We start from the raw sequence: 16,429 nt of genomic DNA, 5'->3' as shown, positions 1-16,429 counted from the left end.
AGAGCTCCCTACAGTTCACATCTGTGAGGGGTATAATGCGTTAGAGCCCCCTACAGTTCACATCTGTGAGGGGTATAATGTGTTAGAGCGCCCCCTACAGTTCACATCTGTGAGGGGTATAATGCGTTAGAACGCCCCTACAGTTCACATCTGTGAGGGGTATAATGTGTTAGAGCGCCCTACAGTTCACATCTGTGAGGGGTATAATGCGTTAGAGCTCCCTACAGTTCACATCTGTGAGGGGTAAAATGAGTTAGAGCCCCCTACAGTTCACATCTGTGAGGGGTAAAATGAGTTAGAGCTCCCTACAGTTCACATCTGTGAGGGGTAAAATGCGTTAGAGCCCCCTACAGTTCACATCTGTGAGGGGTAAAATGTGTTACAGCGCCCCTACAGTTCACATCTGTGAGGGGTAAAATGTGTTACAGCGCCCCTACAGTTCACATCTGTGAGGGGTAAAATGTGTTACAGCGCCCCTACAGTTCACATCTGTGAGGGGTATAATGCGTTAGAGCCCCCAACAGTTCACATCTGTGAGGGGTATAATGCGTTAGAGCCCCCTACAGTTCACATCTGTGAGGGGTAAAATGCGTTAGAGCCTCCTACAGTTCACATCTGTGAGGGGTAAAATGCGTTAGAGCGCCCTACAGTTCACATCTGTGAGGGGTATAATGCGTTAGAGCCCCCTACAGTTCACATCTGTGAGGGGTAAAATGCGTTAGAGCGCCCCTACAGTTCACATCTGTGAGGGGTAAAATGAGTTAGAGCCCCCTACAGTTCACATCTGTGAGGGGTAAAATGTGTTACAGCGCCCCCTACAGTTCACATCTGTGAGGGGTAAAATGTGTTACAGCGCCCCCTACAGTTCACATCTGTGAGGGGTAAAATGTGTTACAGCGCCCCTACAGTTCACATCTGTGAGGGGTATAATGTGTTAGAGCTCCCTACAGTTCACATCTGTGAGGGGTATAATGTGTTAGAGCCCCCAACAGTTCACATCTGTGAGGGGTATAATGTGTTAGAGCCCCCTACAGTTCACATCTGTGAGGGGTATAATGCGTTAGAGCGCCCCTACAGTTCACATCTGTGAGGGGTATAATGCGTTAGAGCGCCCCCTACAGTTCACATCTGTGAGGGGTATAATGCGTTAGAGCGCCCCCTACAGTTCACATCTGTGAGGGGTAAAATGTGTTAGAGCTCCCTACAGTTCACATCTGTGAGGGGTATAATGTGTTACAGCGCTCCCTACAGTTCACATCTGTGAGGGGTATAATGCGTTAGAGCCCCTACAGTTCACATCTGTGAGGGGTATAATGTGTTAGAGCGCCCCTACAGTTCACATCTGTGAGGGGTATAATGTGTTACAGCGCCCCTACAGTTCACATCTGTGAGGGGTATAATGTGTTAGAGCGCCCCCTACAGTTCACATCTGTGAGGGGTATAATGTGTTACAGCGCCCCCTACAGTTCACATCTGTGAGGGGTATAATGTGTTAGAGCGCCCCCTACAGTTCACATCTGTGAGGGGTATAATGCGTTACAGCGCCCCCTACAGTTCACATCTGTGAGGGGTATAATGTGTTACAGCGCCCCCTACAGTTCACATCTGTGAGGGGTAAAATGTGTTACAGCGCCCCCTACAGTTCACATCTGTGAGGGGTATAATGTGTTAGAGCGCCCTGTTCACATCTGTGAGGGGTATAATGCGTTAGAGCGCCCCCAACAGTTCACATCTGTGAGGGGTATAATGCGTTAGAGCGCCCCCTACAGTTCACATCTGTGAGGGGTATAATCGTTAGAGCGCCCCCTACAGTTCACATCTGTGAGGGGTATAATGCGTTAGAGCGCCCCCTACAGTTCACATCTGTGAGGGGTAAAATGCGTTAGAGCGCCCCCTACAGTTCACATCTGTGAGGGGTAAAATGCGTTAGAGCGCCCCCTACAGTTCACATCTGTGAGGGGTAAAATGCGTTAGAGCGCCCCTACAGTTCACATCTGTGAGGGGTAAAATGCGTTAGAGCCCTCTACAGTTCACATCTGTGAGGGGTAAAATGCGTTAGAGCGCCCCTACAGTTCACATCTGTGAGGGGTATAATGCGTTAGAGCGCCCCCTACAGTTCACATCTGTGAGGGGTAAAATGCGTTAGAGCGCCCCCTACAGTTCACATCTGTGAGGGGTAAAATGAGTTAGAGCGCCCCCTACAGTTCACATCTGTGAGGGGTAAAATGTGTTAGAGCGCCCCCTACAGTTCACATCTGTGAGGGGTAAAATGTGTTACAGCGCCCCCTACAGTTCACATCTGTGAGGGGTAAAATGTGTTACAGCGCCCCCTACAGTTCACATCTGTGAGGGGTAAAATGTGTTACAGCGCCCCCTACAGTTCACATCTGTGAGGGGTATAATGGGTTAGAGCGCCCCCTACAGTTCACATCTGTGAGGGGTAAAATGCGTTAGAGCGCCCCCTACAGTTCACATCTGTGAGGGGTATAATGCGTTAGAGCGCCCCCTACAGTTCACATCTGTGAGGGGTATAATGTGTTAGAGCACCCCCTACAGTTCACATCTGTGAGGGGTATAATGTGTTAGAGCGCCCCCTACAGTTCACATCTGTGAGGGGTATAATGTGTTAGAGCGCCCCCTACAGTTCACATCTGTGAGGGGTATAATGTGTTAGAGCGCCCCCTACAGTTCACATCTGTGAGGGGTATAATGCGTTAGAGCGCCCCCAACAGTTCACATCTGTGAGGGGTATAATGCGTTAGAGCGCCCCCTACAGTTCACATCTGTGAGGGGTATAATGCGTTAGAGCGGCCCCTACAGTTCACATCTGTGAGGGGTATAATGTGTTAGAGCGCCCCCTACAGTTCACATCTGTGAGGGGTATAATGCGTTAGAGCGCCCCCTACAGTTCACATCTGTGAGGGGTATAATGCGTTAGAGCGCCCCTACAGTTCACATCTGTGAGGGGTAAAATGCGTTAGAGCGCCCCTACAGTTCACATCTGTGAGGGGTATAATTTGTTAGAGCCCCCTACAGTTCACATCTGTGAGGGGTATAATGCGTTAGAGCGCCCCTACAGTTCACATCTGTGAGGGGTAAAATGCGTTAGAGCGCCCCTACAGTTCACATCTGTGAGGGGTATAATGCGTTAGAGCGCCCTACAGTTCACATCTGTGAGGGGTAAAATGTGTTAGAGCGCCCCTACAGTTCACATCTGTGAGGGGTATAATGTGTTAGAGCTCCCTACAGTTCACATCTGTGAGGGGTAAAATGTGTTAGAGCCCCTACAGTTCACATCTGTGAGGGGTATAATGCGTTAGAGCGGCTCACAGATGTGAACTGTAGGGGGCTCTAACGCATTTTACCCCTCACAGATGTGAACTGTAGGGGCTCTAACGCATTATACCCCTCACAGATGTGAACTGTAGGGGTGCTCTAACACATTATACCCTCACAGATGTGAACTGTAGGGGCTCTAACGCATTATACCCCTCACAGATGTGAACTGTAGGGGGCGCTCTAACAAATTATACCCCTCACAGATGTGAACTGTAGGGGGTGCTCTAACACATTTTACCCCTCACAGATGTGCTCGTCCATAGACATTCAGTCTAATGTTCAGTTCAAGCAACACCCTCATTATTTCATTGAATATCTCGGCCTCTGAGTGGACTACAAGCTCAATCTAGGGGTCATTAGAAACTTTTAGGAGTACATTTGCCTATAAATTAGAGGAAGACCGATATTACCGATTAATCTGTGCACATCGGTTATCGGCAAAAATCTATGTCGATAGTTTCTTTTTTCTCTCTCTTTTTTTATAGTGAATAAACTGTAAAAAGCTGAATTCGGTAAATACTTGCATACAGAGCATTGCAAGTTCACCAAGTCTCTGTCATCCCAAAATAAGAGATAGTTGCTTTTTGGGATTATTGGTTATCGGCAAAAAACTATCAATAGTTACCGATCGTTTTCTAATTTCAAAATAAGAGTCCCCATTGTGTTTTGTACTTGTTTATTCTTAAAATTCCTGCGTTATGCACCAAATCTTCATTTGTTCTGGTTATTATTGGGATTTTGTTACTATTTTATTCTATTGCAATATAAACACATTTGAAACGTTTATCATCAAACCTTTTGTATATTGTTTAACATGATTATTCAAGTGTTTTATTCTAAATTATTGTAAAAATGATAATACAAATAATTAAAATGCATTACATTGCAAAAAGTGGTTTTAGAATGCCATATATTATATTATTGAACACAAAATGTTAAAAATGTGCCTACGGTTGACAGCAATGTGAGCATCTCACTTTGATCACGTTGTGTCATAAACAGCATTTTAAGGTCGCTTTAAGTTAAACGTAGTTTCAATCTTATACAAACACGTCTCGAGATTAGAGGTAGATCGATATATCGGTTTTACCAATTTTACTAATTTTATCGGTTTTACTGATAAAATGTGCTAATAGTTGCTTTTTGGTATTATCGGCAAAAAACTATCAATAGTTACCAATAGTTTTTTCATTTCAAAATAAGAGTCCCCATTGTGTTTTGTACTTGTTTATTCTTAAAATTCCTGCGTTATGCACCAAATCTTCAATTGTTCAGGTTATTATTAGGATTTTGTTACTATTTTATTCCATTGCAATATAAACACATTTGACAAGTTTATCATTAACCCTTTTGTATATCTTGAAACATGATTATTTAAGTGTTTTATCCACCAAACATTAAGGTATAAAGCAGTCTCTGGGCAGATTGTACCCATAAAAATATCCTAAATTTAAGAGGTGAGACATATGATGTGATATGGCTGATATGAGATTAATGGCAGACCTTTAAAGGAATATTCGGGTACAAGTATAGTTCAACTGACCACAAAAATCATCTTATTGAAAAAGCACAAATGTGTGTTCCAGTGAGACACTTCCAATGCAAGTCAATGGGGTTTAATCTGTAAACATTAAAATACTGTTTCACAAGTATAGACACATAAACAATATGTGTGTTAACATGATTTTACTGTCATTAAATTACTCACTGACCACATCTGTGTGAAGATAGAGACAATTATACAACTTTGTCGCCATGATGATATAACATCAACAAACCCTAAATTGACCATTTAATCAACTTTACAGCTCAAATAATACACAAGTTTTAAGTATCTCACTGGAACAAAGATTTATGCTTTTTTTAAAGTCGAAATAATTATTTGTGAACATCAACATTATGCCACAAATGCTGTCAATTGAGCTCAACCCGGAATATTCCTTTAAATATATTTATATGACATTTTTAGACTCATTTGACAATGAAAGTAAACATTGGTAAAACAAAACTGTAAAGTAAAAACACACAAAATGAGGATTTAATAATGATGGGGATGCAATATACTTTATTAAACACGAAATAATATGCAGTGATAACAACAAATACAATAATCCAAGTGATTTCCTCTTAAAAATGTAGTTCGTTTGGTAGTCAAGACATAATGTAAAGAATGCCGACAACTTTATCAACGTTTAAATAGCAGGCTAAACGAGTAAATCTGAATATTATTGAAATACTGCGCTACGAATATAAAGCGGTACTTACATACAGCTTGAAATGAGCATACGTTCATGGAAAACAATTCTAATATGTATTTTAAATATAATAATACACTGATAAAAAACGTGAAGGATTTTTTTAAAAGAAATACTCAAAACTTGTAACCATTTTACCGGCAAGCCTCTTTACTAAACAATCCGAACGGTAAAAACTATATCGGCGTGAAATATTCGATTCACTGAAGCATGACAACAAATATAAGCATCCACAACATTAACAGTAAACATATCCATGTAGTTAGCGAATCCGTCCACGATTACGTCAGCTCCGCCCCAACTTCCGCCCAGAGACGGTTTGTTCTCTGTTCAGCTGTGCGCTTACTGCCCCCTGCTGAAAACAGGTGGTACTTCAAAGCTTGAATTGCTCCGATGGTTTGAATATTCCACAATACGGTCCGGGACATGATTTAATTGCGTAAACTTTTTTAACACGTTATTTTTTTATATAATTAATCGCACTGAATTAACGTGTTAAATCGACAGACCTAACTACTATGTGTTGTTTTATTGGCACATAAAATACGTGAAAATGGTTAAACACCACGGTTCGTTGTTTTCATTTAGTGCCAAACATGCCGTTTGTATTGTAACGTGTTTGTGTGTTCACCTCTGTTGTGTACAGGATGCCGATGATCTTTTCCAGGGTTGGGTTACTGTCGCTCTCATGTTCTTGACAGATCAACTCAATGTCTCGGAGTTTACTGAAGTAAAAATCTCGTTCCTTCTCCAAACCATCGACCGTCAACTTCAGATCTAAAAGCTACATGCAAAGAGACAGAAAGACATTTTAGAGTATTCTGTGAAGTAACATCATAATATTTATGGAGTCTGTGTATGTGCCTATTTAATCAGTATTTGATGGTGTAAGTGTACAAAAGTAGCAACAGTTTAAGGGACAAAATTTTAGGGTTCGTCCTTAAAGGTAAAAATGAGGGGGTCTGGGTATCTCAGTGAGTATTGACGCTGACTATCACACCTGGAGTCGCTAGTTTGAATCCAGGGTGTGCTGAGTGACTCCAGTCAGGTCTCCTTAGCAACCAAATTGTCCCGGTTGCTAGGGAGGGTAGAGTCACATGGGGTAACCTCCTCGTGGTCACTATAATGTGGTTCTCGCCTCGGTGGGGCGTGTGGTGAGTTGTGCGTGGATGCCGTGGAGAATAGCGTGAAGCCTCCACATGCACTATGTCTCCATGGTAACAGCTCAACAAGTCACCTGATAAGATCGCTGGATTGATGGTCTCAGACACGGAGGCAACCGAGATTAGGCCCTCTGCCACCACGAGGACTTAGAGCGCATTGGGAATTCCAAATTGGAGGGAAATTATATGTATATATACACAGTTGCAAGAAAAAGTATGTGAACCCTTTGGAATTAGCTGGTTTTCTCCATGAATTGTTCATAAAACTTGATCTCATCTTCATCAACCTTAGAGACTAGAATGACAGATAAAGACTTCTCTGTTCTGTTTCATCAGTCCACAAAACATTTTCCCAATAGCGTTGTGGAGTATCAACATGGCCTTACTGGCAGGTTACAACAGCCAAACCTGTTTAATGTTTTCTGTATAGTAGACTCATGAACAGAGATGTTAACCAGTTCCAATGATTCCTTTAAGTCTTTATCTGTCACTCTAGGGTTCTTGTTTACCTCATTGAGCATTCTGCGGTGTGCCCTTTGAGTCATCTTGACTGGACGGCCACTTCTAGAGTGAGTACCTATAGTACTAAATCATCTCCATTTATAGACAGTTTGTCTAACTGTGGACAGATGAACATCTAACGGCCACTTCTAGTGAGAGTACCTATAGTACTAAATCATCTCCATTTATAGACAGTTTGTCTAACTGTGGACGGATGAATATCTAACGGCCACTTCTAGTGAGAGTACCTATAGTACTAAATCATCTCCATTTATAGAAAGTTTGTCTAACTGTGGACAGGTGAATATCTAACGGACACTTCTAGTGAGAGTACCTATAGTACTAAATCATCTCCATTTATAGACAGTTTGTCTAACTGTAGACAGATGAATATCTAACGCCACTTCTAGAGAGAGTACCTATAGTACTACATCATCTCCATTTATAGACAGTTTGTCTAACTGTGGACAGATGAATATCTAACGGCCACTTCTAGTGAGAGTACCTATAGTACTAAATCATCTCCATTTAAAGACAGTTTGTCTAACTGTGGACGGATGAATATCTAACGGCCACTTCTAGTGAGAGTACCTATAGTACTAAATCATCTCCATTTATAGACAGTTTGTCTAACTGTGGACGGATGAATATCTAACGGCCACTTCTAGTGAGAGTACCTATAGTACTAAATCATCTCCATTTATAGAAAGTTTGTCTAACTGTGGACAGGTGAATATCTAACGGACACTTCTAGTGAGAGTACCTATAGTACTAAATCATCTCCATTTATAGACAGTTTGTCTAACTGTGGACGGATGAATATCTAACGGCCACTTCTAGTGAGAGTACATAAACACAGCTAATTCCAAAGGGTTCACACACTTTTTCTTGCCACTGTATATTATATAACGTTTTTAAGTTTTCTTTTAGGGTTAGGGTACGAATTAGTCATCATCATTAACATTATATATTTAAGTAAATGTGTCTGAGATTTATACCTGCTGGTTGAGTTCCATGATCTCGGCATCGCTGCCTCCGTTCCGTGACACCTGCATGTTCCGTCTCATGCCAGTTGAGGGGTGGAGCTTATGGCACGTGGTGGGGCTGGCATGGTTTTGGGTGCTGTTGGTGATGTCCGCTGAGGCCCTATAATGAAACAAACTTATCAGCAAATCAAATCACACCACCTCATACATCAGCCAATCAAGTAGTCGGTTTCATTCAACTGAGAGAATCCCTACTACCCTTTTGATAAACCGTTTACAATACAATGCACGACTAATTTATTATAATTAAATCATTCATATCAAGTAAATCACAAAACTATCGACAGTGGACCGGTCATCTTGATGTTAGACATACATTTCAAAAAGCTCACATGAAATCACATCAATATAGAATTCAAACCAGTAAACAAGCAAAAAACCTCAGAGATTTGTGGAGCAAAGCTTCAAACGAAACTCAGCAGCCGGCAGCAACACTACGCAAACACACATGTGTGTGTGAACACCATAGCGGTGTGTTACCTGCTGATCTAGGAGGATTCTTGGGCTTGTGGAAAATGACTTCACCTGGGTTGGGTACAGGTGAGGCGTCTTGACCCTGTCGCTCAACTGAGGGTCGTACTCCTTCCCATCGTAGTTGGCATCGAAGAGTTTCTTAAACCATTGAGTTTACTAAAATATGCTGACCTGGCAGCTTTGAGTGCATGTTTGTAGCTACAGACACTATCCTTCCATGCACCCTGAATTACTTCTAATTTTGTATTTTTCCACATGCGCTCCATTTTCCGAGCTGCTCTCTTGAGAGCATGAGTGTGATCATTGTACCATGGTGCAGGGCTTATTTCGGGGCGACAACATCAAGGGTGCTAGAGAAGACTGCATTTAAATTTGTTGTTATTTCATCAAGTTCTTCTGGGCTTTGGGGTTTATTGAGTATATGAGATAGATCTGGAAGAGTATTAGTGAAGCTATCTTTAGTGGTCGAAAGAATAGTTCTACCTGAATGATAGCGTGGTGTAGATTGAGTAACATTATCTGATCGCAGCATGCAAGAGACGAGGTAATGATCCGAGATGTCATCACTCTGCTGCAGAATTTCTATATTATCAACATCAACTCCATATGACAGAATTAAATCTAGCATATGATTATGGCGATGAGTTGGTCCTGTTACATTTTGTCTGACTCCAAGAGAGTTGAGAATATCGATAAATGCTAATCCCAATGTATCATTTTCATTATCTATGTGAATGTTGAAGTCACCAACAATTAAGGCTCTATCTACAGTAACTACAAGATCTGATAAAACATTTGCAATTTCACTAAGGAAATCAGAATAAGGCCCGGGTGATCTATACACTGTAGCAAGGGTAAAGGATGACAGAGAATTTTTATTTATATTTGTATTTGACTGTGTCACATTAAGCATTATTAGTTCAAAAGACTTACATTTATATCCTGTCCTCTGAGTAACACCAAAAACTTCACTGTAAATTGTAGCAACACCTCCTCCTCGACCCTTCAGACGAGGCTCATGTTTATAACAATAACCTGGGGGAGTAGATTCATTTAAACTAATATATTCATCCGGTTTAAGCAGGTTTCAGTCAAACAGAGCGCATCCAATCTATGATCTGTAATCATTTCATTGACAATTAGTGCTTTGGTAGCACTAGAAGCAACCAGAAGCGCTGCACCCTGCAGCCCATCTCTCTCATGAAGCGCTCAGAATCATTTTAGTGAGACGGTTCTTTCAATGATTCACGTGACCCCTGCGCAGCCTTAAATGGATAATCAGGGTTCAACACAAGTTCAGCTCAATCGACAGCATTTGTGGTATAATGTTGACGCCACAAACATTTGTTTCGACTCGTCCATCCTTTCCACAACTGTGTGTTCCAGTGAGACACTTACAATGCAAGTCAATGGGGTTTAATCTGTCAACATTAAAATACTCACTGTTTTAATAGTACAGACACAAGACATAAACAATATGTGTGTTAGCAAGATTTTACTGTCATTAAATCACGCACTGACCACATCTGTGGAACGTTAAAGTCAATTGTACAACTTGGTTGCCATGACGACGTGATGCCAACAAACCTGAAAACCCTGAAACGACTGTAAAAACGAATATTGATAACTCAAATAATACAGATGTTTTAACAAAGGTATCAATATAATGTAAGTGCTTCTATAACACTCCAATATCTGACTCCCATTGACTTCCATTGACTCCCATTGTAAGTGTCTCACTGGAACAGAGATTTATGCTTGTATTTAAAGAAAAGGAGGGACGAGTTGAAATTAAATACAAGCAAAGACTTTAGGATGCTATAAGTAACAGTATGTCCAACATGAAATGAAGAAAGTATTGTTTTGCTCTGTGAAACATTTTATATATATATATATATTAGTAACTTTACTGTTTATTAACTCTGTTTCTTATGCTGCTAAATCCACTTATATTGGAGAGGCAAGTGGTTTATTTTTGGCTTGTTTCTCTTGTGAGATCTGGCAACACTGCAGCTGGTATTTCACCCACCCCTTAGTGCAGAGTCACTTTAAAAAGAACATTATTAACCATTCATTTATTTTGTTCTAGCCGGTAATCATTTGGAAAGGAAGCTGCGGAACTAAATGTTGTGCTCAGAACGAACCGAAATGTAAAACTTGACATATAATAATAATAATAATAATAATAATAATAATTTGTCTTGTCATTATCTGTTTTGTGTATTAATGCTTTGGCAATATTGTATGTAAACACAATCATGCCAATAAAGTACTTTTAAATTGAAAATTGAAATTGACTGTCAAGACCGCTTTTCATGAAGCAATTCTCTCTCTCACTCACTCACTCACTCACTCTGTCTCTCTCTGTCTCACTCGCGCACTCACTCACTCACTCACTCACTCTGTCTCTCACTCTCTCTGTCTCACTCTCGCTCTCTCTGTCTCACTCACTCACGCACTCACTCACTCTGTCTCTCACTCTCTGTCTCTCACTCTGTCTCACTCGCTCTCTGTCTCACTCTCTCTCTGTCTCACTCGCGCACTCACTCTGTCTCTCTCTCTCACTCTGTCTCACTCGCTCACTCACTCTGTCTCTCTCTGTCTCACTCGCGCACTCACTCTGTCTCTCTCTCTCTCTGTCTCACTGCCTCACTCTCTCTGTCTAACTCGCTCACTCACTCACTCTGTCTCTCGCTCTCACTCTGTCTCACTCGTGCACTCACTCACTCACTCACTCTGTCTCTCTCTGTCTCACTCACTCACTCTGTCTCTCTCTCACTCTCTCTGTCTTACTCATGCTCTCTCTCTCTCAAATTCAAATGAGCTTTATTGGCATGAAAAATAAAAATGAACAAAGTAGAACAAATTCTGTATCGAACAAGTGTGGAAAAACAGGGAAAAAATAAATAAAATAAAAAGTGTATATGCTTTCAGTGGTGTGTGAGTGTCTCTCTCTCTCTGTGTCTCACTTGCTCTCTTTCTCTCTATTCACAGTCTATTCAAGTGAACAGAGGCTGATATAAAACGCTGTGCTACTGCTGATTGAAGAGTTATTCATTCTGAATTGTTCTTGGCATACAAACGGATGCTGAAGTTATTCCTAACTAAAGAACTGAAAACATAATACCTAGCAAAGTATGCCAGCATCACGTTATACACCGCAGCGATGAACACTTTGTTTTCCTACTTTGAGTCATGGAACGCCGTGTTCAGGACAAAGGTGGATTTGTCTCATTAAACTTACTGGATCCTGGAGAATATTCTCCTTACACTCACATCCTCTGACGCTACCTCAGACAGACCACAGGCTGTTTTTACCATATGATTTTTACAGAGGCGAGTTCGACTGTCTGATGCAAGACTTACATAAGCTGTGATATTTCAAAGCCCCTCAACACCTCGTTGGGAGGAACACGACTATTACATGTTCTCTGATGTGAGAGGTCACAGGAGAGATGCTCTTTACAGAACGTGCAGTTAAACAGATTTATTTCTGACCGTGTGAGGCATTACTTCACTGAGCATGCAGAACTATAACACAATCTGTTTGCAGGTATATCCAACACACTGTATTACTCCAGATGACTGGGAGTGCTGGCATCCCATTGAGGTGTTTTCAGAATAGTGGAATTTATTTAGTCCTTTTGCATTTCTGTTCAAATCATGCATAGCTCGATTTTTGACCACCTACATAAGTTTATTAAGAGAAGCACCATAAATCTGCAAGCTCAGAGAGTCCACGGGGATCCTTGGAACCATGATGCAACTGTCAATCAAACAGCCAGTGTACTCATAGACACCAATGAGTATATCTTCAGACTTAAAGATGCAATGGCTGAGTTTAAAACAATGTTTAGATGTGTATGTGACACTTAAAGGAAATAATATATATTTTAGAGGGGAAAAACATCCAAAAAGTCCCATAGTAATATCATTTAAAGTACCATGTAAATGTCATGTTGCTGTATATGAATATGGTGATAATTCAGTACTATGGTACTGCCATCTACTATCACTGTAAGGGGTGGTTTATGTTTATTTTTCTATTGCCAAGCCATGTTTTGATATTCATTTTAAATATGCATTGAAATATGTATGTGGCAGGGCGGAGGGCCTAATCAGGCTAATTAGCTCTCGAGCGGGATAAGGGCCGACCGAAGACGGCAGTGCGAGAGAGAGTTACGGGCAGCTGTCTGACACCTTTTGTGTGTTTGTCTTTTTGCTTAAGTTTATAATTAAAATATTATTTATATTGTCAAGCCGGTTCTTGACGCCTCCTTTCCATTAACTCCTTTACACTGGTGCCGAAACCTGGGAAGGAGGAGGGATGTGCCGTAGTGGAGTTCTCACTGCTACCATCCACCCCAACGGAGCAGCCGCGGCCATCTGCCGGAGGATGGAGGAGCCCGGCCGCCTGAAGGTGGAGGAACGGCCACCAACCGCGAGGGGAGGAGGGGCTCCCAACCAACTGCCTGGAGCGGTTACCGCTGCCAGGGGTGGGGGAGAGACCCCTACCATCCACCAAAAATATGGAGGGGCATTCTGTCCGTCAGGGGGCGGAGGACTACCTCCGATCCGCCTGGGGATGCGTGGCTGTCATCCATTAAGAGTGTGGAGGAGGGGCCGAGGACCAAGCTATGGCGTATCGGAGAACCGATGAGTAAGTGTTTTTTTTTCTCTCTCCCACTCTCTTTTAAAAATGTTTTGTTAATTTGGCATGATCGCTGTTACGGCGTGTATGTGCCACCCTTTTTTTTGTTTCCCTCAGACGAGGTTGACCTGCCGGCAGACGGGCAGAAGTCACACCCCTCCCCAGGAAAGGGGGGGTGTTATGTCATGGCACCGGCATGAAAGAACGAGGGAGGAATGTGGCAGGGCGGAGGGCGGGTTAGGGGCCGTGTGTGCGGAATCACGAATATCTAATATCTTAACACTTTTACTATAGCCCATGACTCATTTTAACATTTGCATTACATAATCAACTTTATGTTAAAGTTTGATTAAATTGTGTGGTAGCTCAACTGATAGAGCATTACACTTGTGATGTAAAGGAGCAGGATACAAGTCCTGAAGAGCACACGGGTCCACACCTGAACCCGATGTGTCAGGGTTTGTGTAGGGATGAGGCGAGAGAAAGGATACAAATGCAGAACTTTAATGGTGAACAACAGAAGTGGATACAATGATGAAGGTATCAAATGATGAAGGTAAACAAACTCAACAGCAGTATGCTGGATTACAACACTCCACATACAAGCAAGAACTGACACTGGAACAAGCAACAAGAGTATATATATACACTAGGGATAACAAGGAGGCAAGGAACATGTGGAATACAATTAGGGTAATGGATAGGAAGACAGACATAATAGAAAGAAAGAAACAAACCTTCAAACGAAGTGTCTCTTGTGAATTTATAACAAAGAGTCCTTAGGTGAAAAACACAAGAATGATGTTTAAAATGCCGCTATTGAAGCCCCAAAATAAAGGAAAGTCACTAAGTGTATTCGACTTCATGTCCATCGCAGATATAAGAGTAGTATGCCATAAACATGGCGTTTATTCTGACACCTCCAGTTCAGCGAAAACTCACAACTCTGTGCTTTTATAACCGTACATCATGTTTATATTATGTTAGATTAGGTTTGTCATAGTAATGTTTATTCATAAAAAAATGATGGGACATTCTTCTTATACAAACAACAAGCACTGTATTAAGCAGCACCTTTTCAAATGCACAATGTTTCTGGGTATTGAATTCCACTCCATCTGCACGAAACCAAACATCTTGTGATCTTCCATGACTGGTGCAGGTTCGGCAGATGACAAGAAGCGCAAGAGTCCAGCTTGGCGGTGCTCTTTTTCACTCCTCCAACTGCAACCTGCAAATCGATATGCAGTTCAAGTCAAACACACCTATTTAAGCGGAGCCCAGAGACAGGTGTAGACCAGGGCAGAGCCCGTGGCCAGGAAAGTGGCTCCAGGAAGGGAGCGGGGTCCGGTGGTTTGGTCGGAGTTTGTGGAATATCCAGATACCAGGATGGAACTGGCAGAGGAATAGTGGAGCTACAGGAGGCAAAGGGGGCGGTGCCACAGAAGGCTCAAGAGGCAGAACAGCTGGAAGTTCAGGGGGCAGAGCCGCTGAAGGTAGAGACTCCAAGGGCAGAGCTGCTAGAAATGGAGGCTCAGGAGATGGAGCTACAGGAGGCAAGGGGGGCGGTGCCACAAAAGGCACAAGAGTTAGAACAGCTGGAAGTTCAGGGCGCAGTGCTACAGTATGCTTAAGCGGCTGAGCTACAGGAAGTTTAGGGGCTGTGCCTAAGGAGCCAGAGCAGGCAGAGCCATGGAGGCCTTGGATGGTGGCACCGCAGAGGACAGGGCCATGGAAGGAGTCTCAGGAGGAGGAGCGGGAAGCAGAAGGGACTCAGTTGAGGGGGTCTCCAGAACCACTGGATCTAGGAGCAGCATGGTTGGGACGCCGAGGAAGGGACCACTGGAGTTGAGAGCAGAAGGTCAGCCCCTATAATGTGTTGGCGATGAAATCCTGAAGAGACAGATGATCACAATCTAAAGGGACCAACTTCCTCACAGTGCCATTAAGTACAAACCAGAACATAGCTCAGAAGGATCTCTCATTCCAGTTGAACTGAGCAGCCAGAATGATGCGGTGACATTTTTTATCTCACATTTGCTTTTTCTGACACTATCGATTAGGTTTAGTTTCAAGTTTTGGGTTGAGAGGTCTGTTTTGTTGATTTAAATCTCATTTTGTTGATTTAAAACTCAGCATTAACCTTAAAAACATAATCTGTTTAGGAGAACATTTAACATAACATTTTATCTCAGATGTCACTTTGCAAAAATTTTGTTAGTCACATGATTTGTGTGAAAGTGAATAGAAGTCACTGTTGTTGTAGCACCTCTAATGTTCATTTCACCAGGAAGCAACCACAATACGTACACAGTAAACACAGAAAAACACAGAAAAATTATTTCGCATAAAGGTATGGTAACGTGATTCTGAGACAAGGTTGGAAAAATAGTGCCTTTCTTAGGCAGTAAACTGGAGGTTAGAAGGCATCAAGACATGTCCAAATCCAAAATTCACGTTAAATATTACAATGCCTCCATCTAATTGATTTTTAAGCCACCAGAGATGTACATTTCACATCCAAAGATCAGTTGAAAGATGTAAATAGATGTATAAATATTATAGTTTTCTCTCTAGTCTTATAAATAATAATAGTAATAAAAAAAATACAAAAGATTCTTGTACTATAAAATGCAAAACAGGACAAAGTCATCATTGAAGTTGTCCATACTAGAAGGGTTTAATCCTTGTCTTCTGAAGTGATGCAATATCAGTTTTGGGTGAGAACAGTGGTGTTGTAGTGACTGAAGATTGATACATTTTCGGGACAACCTTTCATCTTCGAATTGTATTAAAAAAACCAGCACGGGTGCAGTGACACTCAGTACTTTCCCAAATTTCTGTAGCATCACCTCAGTATAATTAAAAGGTACAGGTCAAAAGCCTCCTCGTTGTTCTGGCGGCCATACTTATCATCACTCGTTTTAGGTGGGCATACGCAAAATCCTTTGAAAGGTAGATGGGCATATGGTGTATGCCCTAGAGACTATTCTGCTGGGT

General features: G+C 42.0%; 1 pseudogene; it reads right to left on the bottom strand.

The window, feature by feature from the left end:
* The window catches only part of LOC127617617 (microtubule-associated protein RP/EB family member 3-like), a 12,652-nt pseudogene extending 3,730 nt beyond the window's left edge, over positions 1-8,922 (bottom strand).
* Between the last annotated feature and the right edge of the window lie 7,507 nt (positions 8,923-16,429).

The sequence above is a fragment of the Xyrauchen texanus genome, chromosome 24, assembly GCF_025860055.1.
Source record: "Xyrauchen texanus isolate HMW12.3.18 chromosome 24, RBS_HiC_50CHRs, whole genome shotgun sequence".
NCBI lineage: Eukaryota > Metazoa > Chordata > Actinopteri > Cypriniformes > Catostomidae > Xyrauchen > Xyrauchen texanus.
This window is presented reverse-complemented; position numbering and strand designations above follow the sequence as displayed.